The sequence below is a fragment of the Camelina sativa genome, chromosome 5, assembly GCF_000633955.1.
Source record: "Camelina sativa cultivar DH55 chromosome 5, Cs, whole genome shotgun sequence".
In the NCBI taxonomy this organism is placed as follows: Eukaryota; Viridiplantae; Streptophyta; class Magnoliopsida; order Brassicales; family Brassicaceae; genus Camelina; species Camelina sativa.
The window spans coordinates 23,625,263-23,639,389 of NC_025689.1; the positions used below are offsets into that span (position 1 = coordinate 23,625,263).

A 14,127-nucleotide genomic window follows, 5' to 3' on the forward strand; every position below is an offset into this window, starting at 1 on the left:
TTTAAAGACTTGTTACCGTCCCTACAAATCACCATATAATCTTTCCCTGTGTTTTGTTCTCACTCGCACAGTTCCGACAGTCACTTTCCGGAAGGTCACCCATCCTGAGACTACTCCAGCTCGAGCACGCTTAACTTTGGAGTTCTCTCAGGCCCCTTGACCGAAAAGATAAGTGCATTTTGGTGACATAGGTGGCCAAATCTATTTTTTTAAACCTCTCCGCATGTCTCTGAAACCGGGGTGTCACAGGACCCTTAGAAAGAGAAAAATAAAAATAATAATTTGCGATTTTATCCAGCAGTTTATAACATGGACCGCTTTTGTTATCACCCATAGACTTTTACCCAGCGGTTTTCAACTGGAAAGAAGTAAAAAGTACTACAGTGTTTTTTATAAATAATTATTTTATCTTCTCTAATAAACTATTATTTATATTTCTATAATTCATAAGCAAAAACAAAAAAAATCATTATTTTTTCTTCTCTCTCTGATAAATTATAAATCACAAAATAAATAATAATTAATTCACATTTATTATAATGAGCTAAAAAAGTAAAAAATTACAAATAATATTTTTAGTTGTTGAAAAAATATATATTAGAAATAAACTTATAGTTTAAATAAATTTGGATATTAAATATTTGAAATTTATTTTTATTAACACAAAGCAGATCATCATATACAATTATATTAATTATATTCTTTACTTATACAATTATTGTTGTAATAATAGATTATATACATACATATACATATATATATTATATATATATATGATTTTATTGTGAACCGCACTTATTTTTTCACCAATCAAATATTATTCTGTACCGTTTATTCTGTATTAACCGCACTTATTCCGCAAATATGTTTGTCCCCAATAAACCGCACTTGAACCATACCGCACTACTAAATCATTTGTACTGCACAACCAAATACGTTGGTACCATTCGGAACCTAATTTATATGAATAGTGAATAACGAATAATAAAGTAACTTTTATCATTAAAAAGACACATTTAAAAAATAAATTATCAATGAGAATTATTAACAACTTCAAAACTTTTTTGTTGGTTATTAAATATTTTTCTTATCCATAAATTAAACAGAAAATAATAAATCAATATTTCTCTTATTTTGTTTTTTGTCAACCAAACATTAATTTAGAACGTAACTCCAAGATTGGTTGCCCAAACTGGAGGAAAAGAGTTTACAAATGTAGTTGCAGAAATTAACAATCTCGAAGAGCGAGCGAGACAGTCAGCCCGGACATTGGACGTACGTGGGATTCTCGAAAGCATGAAAGACATAAAAGATGAACGAAGTAAACTGAGCTCATACAGGAGATTGGAGAAAGCGGGCCAATCATCAGGGGACTGCACCATCGCCACTAGCTCAGCACAATCCGTCTCGAAACTCTGACAGACAACACCAGTCGCTAAAATGGATTTCATCGCCCAAATCAACGCCTGAAGCTCCGAATGAAGAGGTGAAGGACCGCGTCGCTGACTTCTACTCCCAATAACAGCGTTACATCCTCACTATTGCACAACCACAAGCCTAACCCTTCCAAGGGATCTGTTGCCTTCCAACATTGATCTGGCAGCGGGGAGCAGGGATCCGGTCATTTGTACTGCACAACCAAATCCCCGGTTCAGATAACCAGTTTGCTTCTCTGGTTTAGACCGGTATGCTGGGGGTGCCAATTCCCGCACCAACAATTTTGATAGGTTGGTCATAATATTTCACTGTTTCGCAGGTGAATGACTGTTTTCGCAGCAAGGATGAAATGATCTGGACGAAGACTGCATGGGAACTAGAGAACGGACCCTATCTTAGGGTGATGATAGGCTATATCATTTATGTTCTCTTGTATTCCTTCCGAGTTGTAGTTATTAACTTAAGAATATTACCAAATCATATTGTTTTGTTAGGAGCAAGCAGCTAAGAAATAGTGAAGCTTTAAACGCAAGCTTGCTAAAGCAGATGTGACAAATTCTAGAAAGGTGATTTGATTTGAACTTTGTAATTATGTTCATACTTTATATCAAGTAGCTGACTAATGTCTATTTGTGACCTATATGGTTTCTCAATCAAACTCTTGTTCTATTTTCTCTCTTGATAAAGGAAAAGCGACAAAAACAGGCTGAGGAAGCAAATAATGCGCCTGCCCCAGCCACAACCGTGGACTCTGTTCGCAGAACTCTTGACAGAAAGGTAAAAGTGTGTCTCTTCTTTGATGCCATTTTCAATACTTGCAAGTATAGTACTGTGTGATGTAATAGAGTTTTATATTCAGCAATTGTCATCTGTTAGAACCCTGAAACTAGCTTCGAAGGAAAAACTTGTTGGAGTATGTGTTTCTGACTTTGAGTATTGAATCTTACAGGGACTTAGTAGGTTAATCAACGACGACGTTTTGGAGGAGCTCTTTAATCCATCAGTAAATATTTTCATTAGTTCTCATTGCTATTTCAGGTCTATGAGCAGCTTTCTTCTCATTAATTTCTTCTGTCAGCTATCCAAGAAATCAAAAACGATGACAGACGTGGAGGGAGAAGAAGAAGAAGGAAGTGAAGAGCAATGGACATGAGAATAGGGAAAATGAAGACAATGATGTGGAGATGAGCGTAATAGTTAAATTGAGGTACTTAGAAAACATTATGCAATACGAGTTTTTTCCACCAGTGTCGTCCCTGTCTTCTTGACCATCGTATCGAAAATGTGATACAAAACAATCCTAAAAGGACACTTAATTTACAATCGAGGAAAACAGTTAGATAGTAGAGCAAGGGAAGTCAAGTAGTATCCATATTGTGCTTTCTTACACATGTTCACACAATTCGATCGTCATATATATTTAGTTCATGTGTGTTGCGGTTTGCCTTCTTCTATTAGAAGATGGACCATAGCTTTGACGACTTCATTGTGGACAATACCTGATTTCTGTAGACCACAAACGTGAAGAGAGAGGAGAGTTTAGTCCTGAGCTACTTGCTTAACCAAGTAGATCAAACAAAAGGATTGAACATGTAACCTCAGGTTTTCGGATGAGATCCTTGAGAATGGAATGGAGGGTTAACCGGAGCTCTTTCAACAAAACCGCGGTTTGAGCCGGTGCTGTTAGCTTTAACCACCCATCAATGGTGACTGATCCACTCTACAATGAAAGGGTAAGTCTTAAGACGTAAAAGATCTTTCAGCATATAGGAAAAACCTAAAGCCATATATAGAGTATCAATCAGACTTTGGCAATAAGTCTTAAGACGTAAAAGATCTTTCAGCTCAATGACATGGTTCTCGATGTTTGAAAAATGGATTTGCTCACAGCAAGACATGATTAACAGTACCTGATGATGAACATTGACTGAGCCGCCAAAAAGTAGAATGGAGAACGGAGAGACAACGGTTGTATCTTTTAGGTATACTAATTTCTTTGTTTCGACCTACAAGAACAAACATCAGAGAGAGATAAAAACTAAATTCAAATGATCTAACTGAAAAAAGGCACCTTCTCATGGAAGACAATGAAAGGGTATTGAAATGCTTTGCAGTTTTTGTTTATAGAGGTTTTATCAATATGAACTTCTCGTTTGCCATCATGCCATACTGCATAATGCTGTGTTTCTTTTGCTGGCTTTGTTAAACGGTTAACTAATCCCTCTGCAATATTAGGACATAGTCCCGCGCCTAATATAGCCTGTACAAAATTGGAAACTTAACTCAGGTACAGCATTGAACTTTGATTGCAACTAGTAATAAATTCATAGATTCTCAGTAGAAATACAACAAAGAAAAGTTTTCCACAAGGACATATCCGAGCAGTAGAGCCCATATGTACGCTACCTTAACAACTTCAGGTTCTTGTGAATACATATTGAAAGGTTGAGTTTTGTCAGAAAACCAAACATCAAGATTCTCCTTCCTTCTCCCCTAAGAAAAAGAAGTTCATTACTTATCAGATCTCATTAGACAAACATGGGCTCTACTGCCCAAACTTATTAACATAATGGAACTTGATGGCGGTGTATTGAAAACTTCAGAACAGCCCTAATAATGTTTAGTGCATGTGTCTTCCATATAAGATCAGACACATGTTCTTTAAGCGTATGCGATGTTGTAAGATAACTTACCTCGCCTGTATTAGGAAGATTGATGAGCCCGATGTCCGCAAGTAAAGTGCCAAACTCTATTCTCAAGTCACTGTTATTTGTGAAAAAGCAGTAAATAAGACGTCAAGGATGAAGAAAAATGATGTAAGCATTTTTCAGTCTAAAAGGAGTTTCAGCATCCTGTTGACTATGCTAAGACGTATGTTTAAGTTATTGGACAAGAAACGAGAACAAGATAGTTTCATTTTCCGTTTTTAGCAAATAACACTACCCAAGATTGGAAGACAGTGAAAAGCATGTTAGCTCATGAACAAAGTGAATGATGCGACCTTTATCCCATCCCATCAAAGTACTCCGAGGTTACAGGATCTAAGTACAATGTACCTTATCGACTGCATCACTGAGCTATTTAAAAATTTTGAATCACAGAACCTCTGTGCAGCTTGCATTCCTTGCTGAAGACATCAAAAACACATAAATATAGTTAGTTTGGAGAAGATCCTAGATTTCTTTTACTTCTTGGTGATTTCCATGTATATATATATATATATATGTATAACAAACTTTGGACAGTAAGAGGCAGTTTGAGATACCCTTTTATAACATACCTCATGCAGTATCTTCAGCCATTTTTCGTATGCAATCATCATAAGGAGGTGATCAGATTGTCTGTCATTGTTGTTTAAATTACTCGAACTATCCAGCTTATCAGACCAAAGAGCAAGTTTCACCCGATCGACATTTTGCTTCTAAGAAAAGAAAAGAAAACATAGAGTTAGCTAAGAACCTCCTTGCCAAAAATAGCCAAGTTCTAAGAAAGGAAAAAACTTACCTCATATTTGGGATGTATAAATGGCGATTTGCAGCTCAAGAAAGCAGCAATAGAGAGAATAGGTGATAAGCATCCAAAAATGGCACCATATAATAGCATCTGCATTATTTTAAACGTGTAGTGATTATATGAGGCTAGATGTTGTGAGGAGAGAGGAACATAGGTTTGAGAGGCCTCTTTTAGTGCAGCAATAATGTTTCTGAAGCAAACCTTTCCAATTAACACATCAACAGGAATTTTTGCTAAATGATGTCCAAGTGGTGTCAACTCTTCATTCACATCAAGAGCACCGACCTAAAAAGTCAGGGTTTCATAAAGAAAGATCAGCACAGCAAACTCCAAAAGCTGTATTACACAAATAGTTACTAAAATCAGAGGTTGAGAAAACATAAAGTAGAGGGAATTATAAGTGTACCAAACTCTAAAAAGACTATACTTTAACAATGGAAATGTGGGATTGATTAGCCACACTGCAGGACAATAGCAACACATCAACTATATATTCAAGTGAAAGGTCTCACAAATTTTGGATGTATCATCAACTTATACCGCTTACAAAATAAAGACTTCTATTTCAATACAAGTTCATGGTACCTTGTGCAACGATGAAATTGCAGAGTTTATAGCACCTTCACTCGGAGGTTCCAACGCCTAAAGACAGTAAGTGACAAAAGAGTAAGACGATGATATTGTTACTTCTTTTGGCACTAAAAGTTGGTGTCACTTGCCTTGTGCAGAAAAGGCTTAATGTGACCCAAGCCAAGCAATTTGATTTGTAAACACAGCTCTACTAAAGGCACCCGCAGAATCTCAGGAACCTAGCCATCAAGATGACACCGGTGAGTTTAGGGGCAAAAACCAAGTTGTTGAGATTCGAGAAACCAGAGAGAAGAAACGTCTAAAAGAAAAACACCTGGTAGGGACGCAAAAGCTTCTCAAACCTATGTCGTGTGTACAACGAAAAGCAATGTCCAGGTTTGACACGTCCTGCTCTTCCCATTCTTTGTCTTGCATTTGCTTTAGATATCCAATCTTCCACCATTCTTGACAATTTCTGTAATAATATAACAATTGAGCACCAAAAGATGACATCTAAGAGACAAAACACAATAAATTAATAGATCAACAATGTGTAATAACGAATAGAATTTATATATCTATGTTATTTAGAGATACAAACTAATAGATAATTAAATAGTGGACGTCAATCTTACAAAACGGTTTCACAAGAAAAGGGAATTTGTAACTATTACTAAAAATGGGAACAATTCAGTTTCAGCAAATGTTATTCAGCTTAAAAAGGATTAAAGGACGGTTTCTCATCCTTCTAGCAATAAAGCTATATTCATCTATACAAAAAGTGACATAAATCCACCAATAGAGGGTAAATCGGTATTTTCCCATAGAAAGTGTTAGGTTCCTTAGATTTTTTCTGAAAAAGTGCTATCTTCATCCTGATACTTTTGCAAATTACTTAAAACAGGAACCAAGCGTGATATAACATTTGATGCTAGTACAAACATAATCATAGAAGGAAAATGTTATCTGATTCACTAGCATTTGGAGTACCTTCTGTGGATTATAGCGTTTTTCCTTGTGTTTTCCACTGTCAATCACATATACCACATCTTCAACTGTTAAACTGGTCTCGGCAATATTTGTAGCTACGATAACCTGAACATAAAAAAAGATGCAAAAGGAAAATGAGATCGGCTTTGTGGGATGTTATGGAAAAGTTCTTTCACAAAATGGGATCCAGCACTCTTATGATAAACAGTTGTATTTTTTTAACAGTAACCACCAGTGATTTTAGTTATTGTGCATATCACCTGATTCCAATTAGTAGTGGAAAACTAAGGAAACAAACCAGTTGCACAGTAGATAGGCAAAATGCAAAAGCAAAGGCACTAAAGATAGATCCATAAAATTTTCTCATGTGGAACAAACGAATCAAAAGTGACTGCTAACACACAAAGACCAGCCATAGAAAAAAATGAGAAGTACCAGAATATATGTCATATGATATTACCTTCCGTATGCCTTTAGGGGGGTGCAGAAACACCTTTTTCTGTTCTGAAGATGCAATAGAAGAATGTAGAGGAAGAAGCCAATCTCCAGAAGGTCCACGAAAACGATAGGAAGCAGCTAACCTATTGAGTAGCATGTTAATTTCTTGCATTCCCTGTTATTAACCAAAAAAATGTCAAGCTGAAGCGATAGATGATTCATTCACAATCAACAGAAAAATAATCTCAGTATCAGCTCACAGGCAAAAATACAAGAATGGCTCCTTCCTCACAAGTGTCATCAATGTGGCATACCAACTCTTCAAGTAGCTCGTAGTCAATAATATCCTCATTCAAAATTTTCTGCACAGCACTTGCAAGTTATTTGGACTTAGGATAAGTAGGTGGATCAAAGAAACAAAAGATCAAACACGAAAGATACAGTACCAGATTTTTTCGAGTTTGGTCACTGTAAGATTCATAATTACTAGAATCATAAGACAAGTTAAGACCGTCCTCTGAAACCAAATAATTGTCTCCCCAGCCAGCCAACATCAGATTCTTTTTCCCCCTACGGACGTTTACAGAACCAAGCTGCAGACATTGAATCATTGTGTTAACTACACGACAGCAAAAGTTTCAACTCTACAATCTAAATGAAAGTTTTAGTAGAGCATCACTAGCAAATTATATCACATATAATTGTATACCTTCTCTGTAATGGATGTATCAGAGCTTAGTGCAGCAGGTGAATCTGATGCCAAAAGGTACTTAGTCCTCTCATAAATGTCCTCCAGAAAGTAAGTAGTAACCGGGTGTGTTCGTCCTTGAGCAGTAATCACAGGACACTGACCAAAATACCTTGAGAACTGATTTGCATTAACAGTAGCGGACCTAAAAGGAGATCAGACACATGAAAATATATATAGAGTGTTTACTTAGTAGTTAATATCTGACATTGGAAAACAACAAGTTACAAAAAACGTACATAAGGATAACTTTTAGTTTGGGTGATGTATTATCCCAGGATTGCTTCTCAATCAGGCTCTTCAAAATAATGAGAAGAAAATCACCCTGCAATAGAAAAGAAAAGAAAAAAAGGATAGTTTTCACCAGTTGGTTACTTGCTTTTAAGAATATCTCCAAGAAAATTGTTACTTTTCTGAAAAAGGTGAGAGGTACACTTGTAATTGACCAGTAAGAATTTCGACTGCACAGTCTTCTGCATCAGTAGCATTGTACTGGAGTGTCTTCTAAGTGTGTATTCTAGAAGTAATGCTAAACATGGTTTTCGTTGCATGGATTCGTTAGCAGAACCCTTAGCTATGTGTCTATTTGGCTTAGCAATATGGTGTCAAGACAGATTATTTTCACATACTATGTATGGCTGAGTTAATAAATACGCACCAAATGAGACCGCTCATGCACTTCATCGACTATGATATGTGTAACATCTTTCAAAGTTTTATCCCCCTGCAAGGTTTGAACAAACGAGCAGATACAAAGGAAAAATAAAATTTAGTGTGGGTTTTTCAATTATGCTAAACAGTATAGCACTGTAAGGTCCAAGAACTTAACTCCAAATTATTTTAGAACTTGTTGTACCATGAATCCTCTAGTAATACCAATGATAAAAAAAATTCATGACAAGTATATAAAAGTTACTAAAACTTCGGTAATTCAGTTATGGTATTTCACCTCTATTTAAATCCCAGAACTTGTGCAACAAAAATGATACTATTTGTCTGAATCATAGTATTGCAAGTAAAAGTAAAAAGAATTGATTGCTTGCACAAGGGCTTACTATCAAAATAGGGGACGTACCACAAGTTTCCTCAATAGAATTCCAGTTGTACAAAACAGCAGCCTTGTTTTGTCACTCCTGAACACAAGGAATTAGCATTAATTTTTCTTCAATCATCATACTGTAGTGTCGCAATACATATCCTATAGCAACCATTTTCCATTGGTGGAGCCTAAACGCCGTATAATGAACAGGCAAGATTATGTCTTGTCATCCTGAGGTTTTCTTTAAAAACATGTTCCACACAGAAGGCAATAAGTAATATGCATATATATAGTTTACAATTCTGTTCCACCAAAACATAGACCAAAAAGAATAACTGTTTTCAGTTATCCATCTGAAGCCCCAAAGGCCAAAGCGATAAACAAGGTATACAAGCAGACACAGTGCAATGGGCTCATAAAACGGTAGAAAAATGCTTCAATTAAAGAGGCAGACCTTGCACTTTGATGACGAACTTGATAACCAACCAAGGAGTCATTGAAGCCTGGAGGAGGTTCACAGCGTTCATCAGCAACTCTTTGAGCAACAGAGATGGCCTAAACCATATTACCCAGTCACTTACAGAAACGGAAAGTAAAAAGAATATAGCGCTAGGCTAATTGACATCACTAAGCTTTGCAGAAGTAAAAGGATCAACGAGAATCAAAGGATCACATTTTATATCAGTATAAACCAAAACAAGAAATTCCTGAAAACATAATATCTTAACACCGAGATACTCACTGCTAACACCCGAGGTTGTGTGCATATAATATTACAGTATCCACCTTGCCCTGAATCGATCATATCATCCAATATAAATTGAGGAACCTGAAATAGTGTATCAATTAGAAATGACTCATAGCTTATAACAGGATATAAATATTCAGCAAAATAGGAAGCAGCGAAATATTTTTAGTAACACTACATATCAGGGAGCAACTAACAAGACCAAACCTGTGTAGTCTTTCCAGAGCCTGTTTCTCCGCATACCACCAAGACGTCTTTTTCTTTCAGATTTTGCAGTATGTCATTCTTCACTTCTGATATAGGAAGAGCAGCTCTAGTTTTCAACATGCCCTAGGAAAAAAATTATAGGATTACTAATGAAAGCTGCAGTAACAAAAGTTTTATCATGTTCATGCCGATAAGATAAACAATTCCAACAGTCCTAACGGGAATGTGCCAACTTACTGCCAATGTATAAAATTAGCTATGTGAACTACATTCTTTACTGTCGCAAGGGCCAAAACTTGTGTTCAACCATAAACAAGAATATTTTACCTTGTACTTCTTCATCTTCTTCTTGTTTTCTTGTTTTCTTTTGAGAGAAGAACATTCAGCTTCCATGGAAGTGATTCCTGTAACATATCATACTATAGATTATACTTCCTGCTTATGATTTTGGCAGTAAACTCCAGTGTTATATTATACGATCTGTGACAAATTGAATCCAAGAAACATACTTTTACCTCGATGGTTAGATTAAAAAAGATTCATGTCATGATTCTCTTTGACACAGGCGTCTACCATTGGAAGTTCACCATGTATGCCACTCGAAGAAGTGGACAAGCTGAAATTTTCTGCCTCAAGCAATCTGTCAACAAATTTCGCTCTCCGTTCTTCTTCTTTGCTTTGTATTCCCAGCGATTCCGCTGTTAAAGCTCAAAGCAACTCTTTTAAGAGGTGATCATAATATTGCAACCATTTAAGGCTAGAACATATGAATGCTGACACCCAAAATATGTCAAAACAATTAGCACCATAATTATGTCGTTCTTCATCCACTCCAGTTCATATGTCCATACAATTTCACTCAAAACTGATGATCTTTTAAACAGACACAAACTTTGAGCAAATAAAATCCTAAACTCCAATGCAAACTATAGTTTGTGTAGAGTTACCATGGTTTATTTATAGTCCCACAACTCCTGAACTAATGAGAATCACAACATAAACCTAAGCTATAATAAATTAAGTCAATCATTAGAAACTTTTATGGACATTGCTGGAAATCACACTGCAAATTTTGTTTAAATTAAAAAAAAAAAAAAAGAAAGAGCAACTTAAAAAATTCACCTTGTTTCCAGACCAAAACTAGAGAGGCATAAGGCTCAGTAATTGCAAAGTGAACAGGCAAATCGGAAAAGAGCTTATGGAGAGCAAATGCCGCAACTCTGTTTTGTGCATCCTGTCACACACACGTGCACAATACTTAGCATGATGATTATATGGTTATTATATACATGCACAGATGATTATTTCCAGTCAACAGAGTCCAACTTAGATAAGGCTCATAATCAGATCCAAAACTTTGAGCAACATTGTTCACCAAAAAATAGTGCATTGTACTTAATTATCCTCAGACCGTTGCAACTCAAGGAATTAGAACTCTTTCCAGTAGATATTTCCTAACAACATTTACTCACAAGACCCTAACTCGCACTTGTTTAGCATATCAAGTGTTTAAGTACAGATCAAGTAAGTACCTCGATTGATTCGAAACCCTCAACTTGATGAGGAAGTTGAATAGTTACCAGACCCCCGGCTAGTCTGCTTTTACCCAATCCACTGGATTTACGCATAACACTTATGGTATATGAGAAATTGCTTCCTTCCCCAGCTACTTTATTGAACTTTGGTGCGATCCACCCTGATCTTTGACACAACTGATGGAGTATTGCCTTTGGGATCCTTTGCGCTTCACCCTGTTAAACTTATACATGTTATAGATATAATCTTACAGAAGAATCAAGCATATGTGGCAAAGTGAATAGAACAAACCAAGATGAGAAGAGCGCAACACAGAGGTAAAAAAATCGAACTTACAAAATGTAACTAGAGTAAGGAAAGTAACAAATGTTAGAACTCAACTGCTTGATCATACTGTTAGCATATATGGCAAAGTAACAAATGAAAAGCATCAAACACCTATTACTTGCAATAGTAGTTTCTAAGCTAAACGGTATATCTCCATAGGATCTTGTTAGGTGAAGAGTTACCTTCTTCCAGATACCCTCTAGTTTCTCAAGATTTTTCTCATTGCACAGTTCTCTCATAATTTCCTTCTTCTGTACTTGCAGGAGTTCATGGGGAGAAGGTACATAAGGCGGAGCATCTTCTATGAACAAATCGCCAAGGTCCATGTCATCTAAAATATCATTCAACACAACTGATTCTTGTTTCGAAGAAGTTAAAGGAAGAGCTTTAGGTTGAATTTCCTCAGATATACAGCTCCCAACAGGATTTGCATCCAAGGTCAAGTCATCAAACAGGTGAAATAAGACAGTATCATCATTTACTGACTCATGCACGTCATCCGGCATGGAGGATGTTACTTCTTTTTCTGTAGTGTCTTCAAAATCTTGATCACGCTGAAACTCAGATTCCAATATTGCTTCTGATGGTCCTGGAAAACAAACACAGATAAGCTCATGACATACTGCACCAAGTCATGATTGACAGATTTGATTACTAAAGAGTGTTAAAACTTAACCAAGAGCATTCATCTCTTGCTTGAGCTTGCAAATAGCTAGGCCTGTTTGCCTCTGTCCTTCTTTATCACCCTTTCTCTTTGCTTTTATAGCATTTGATCTTTCTAAACAATATTCTTCGGAAATCACTTCGAAAGGCCTTGGACCAGATACCTAATACGGTAAGCAACAATATTGGTAAGTGCTCAACTAAATTTTACAAATATATATATCACTACACAGCGAGACAAATAAATTAATAAAATATCTCCAAGACTTAAGTGAAGTCTCTAATGCCAAAACAGGATAATCATTAATTAATAAGCTTCACCCACGTGTCGCAACAACAATTCATGATCCAATTACAAAATCCTCCAGATGTTCATAGTTTTGTCATCATTCTATAACATACAAAAGCTGGTCTACAAAGTAGCCTGATAAAGAGTTGAGTTGAGTTACCTCATCATCCGATTCTTCCTGAAAATTTAATTCAGTGATTTTCCAATCCTTGAGATCAAAGTATAATTCTTTTGGAAAAATGGTTTAGCGTTCTATATTTTGGTTACCTCTTCCAGTCTTTTCATGTACTGACGAATCCAATCAGCTTGAGATGATTTGCAAGAACTAAGAGTATCTTCATCACGGTTTCTCTTTACCCGAACTAAAACTTGAGGTTCAGGCTCCTCTTTCGTCACCTGGACTGATGATGATTCAGTAGATTCAACAGACACATTCCAATCTTTCTTGGATTTCGATATCACCTCCACAGAACGTCCTGAAAAACACATCAATAGGAAGTTACAAGCATCAATACGCGACACACAGCGTTTAATTTCCCCGAGAGTATTACAACAAACATACCTGTGTTAGGAACTCGAGAAGCTCCGTTGGAATAATTCACTGGTAACTCGTGACTCGGCAAGTTCAAACAGAGCCAATCAAGAGCAGTCTCAAGCGTCGTCGCTCCATCCTTAAAACCAGAAACAAACCACTTTGGTATTACGAATCGCCTTGACAAAAAAAATCGAGAAATGTTGTACGGACAAATGCGAGGGTTTTACCCCAAGAGAGGAGAGAGCGAGTTCAATCTGATCATCTAAAAACCCTTCGCAAGAGAGATTCTCGTATATGTTATTAAGTTTCTTTCTCGTCTGAGTCACGGAGAGCGACGCCGTGACCGGAGAAGGGGTCCGGCGAAACTTGAGCAAGAGCCGTCGCAAACGGTCTTCGTTTTCCGGAGAAATCAGAAGCTTTGGGGCTTTAGATGGTTTCTTGTGGCCTGAATTAGGTATTGAAGAAGCAACTTCGTTGTTGCTTTGTTTCTTCTTCGGAGCCATTTCTCTCTTCGTCTTCCCCGATCAGTAGTGGAAGAAGAAGAAACTGTTCATTTTCCAATTTTTTTGAGTTTTTTCTTTTTTTTGTTTGGAGCCAAAATTTTAAATTGCATTTCAACTTTTGCCCAAATATTATAACTAATCTTTCAATTTGCTATATAGTTTAGAAAGTAAAATATGCAACCCAATCATAATAGGGTGTACATTGCAAAACAAAATTCTGTTCGACTCAAAAAAATATTAAATATTTATATATAATTTCATGAATTTTTGTATTTAATTTCTTCGTGAAGTAGTTGTTATATTTTTATGATATAAAACATCATATGCTTCATTTTGTAAACTAGATCAGTAATCCAAACTTTGTACAATTTTTTTTTTCTATATTAAAGAATTAATATTAGATTGATTATATAGTCTATTATAATTGCCAAAATATGTAATGATTTTAGCTTGTTTTTGTAGAACAATATGTTTCGTCTATAAAATGTTGATATTTTGTATTATATATTTTTCATTACATTAGAGTTTGCACAAATAGCTCTAATGTCTCGTGCATCTTCTTTTTTTTTTTTTTTTTTTTTTTT

General features: G+C 36.0%; 1 pseudogene; it reads right to left on the reverse strand.

Annotated features, from left to right (window-relative positions):
* On the reverse strand, nucleotides 2,525–13,543 carry LOC104789513 (annotated as a pseudogene).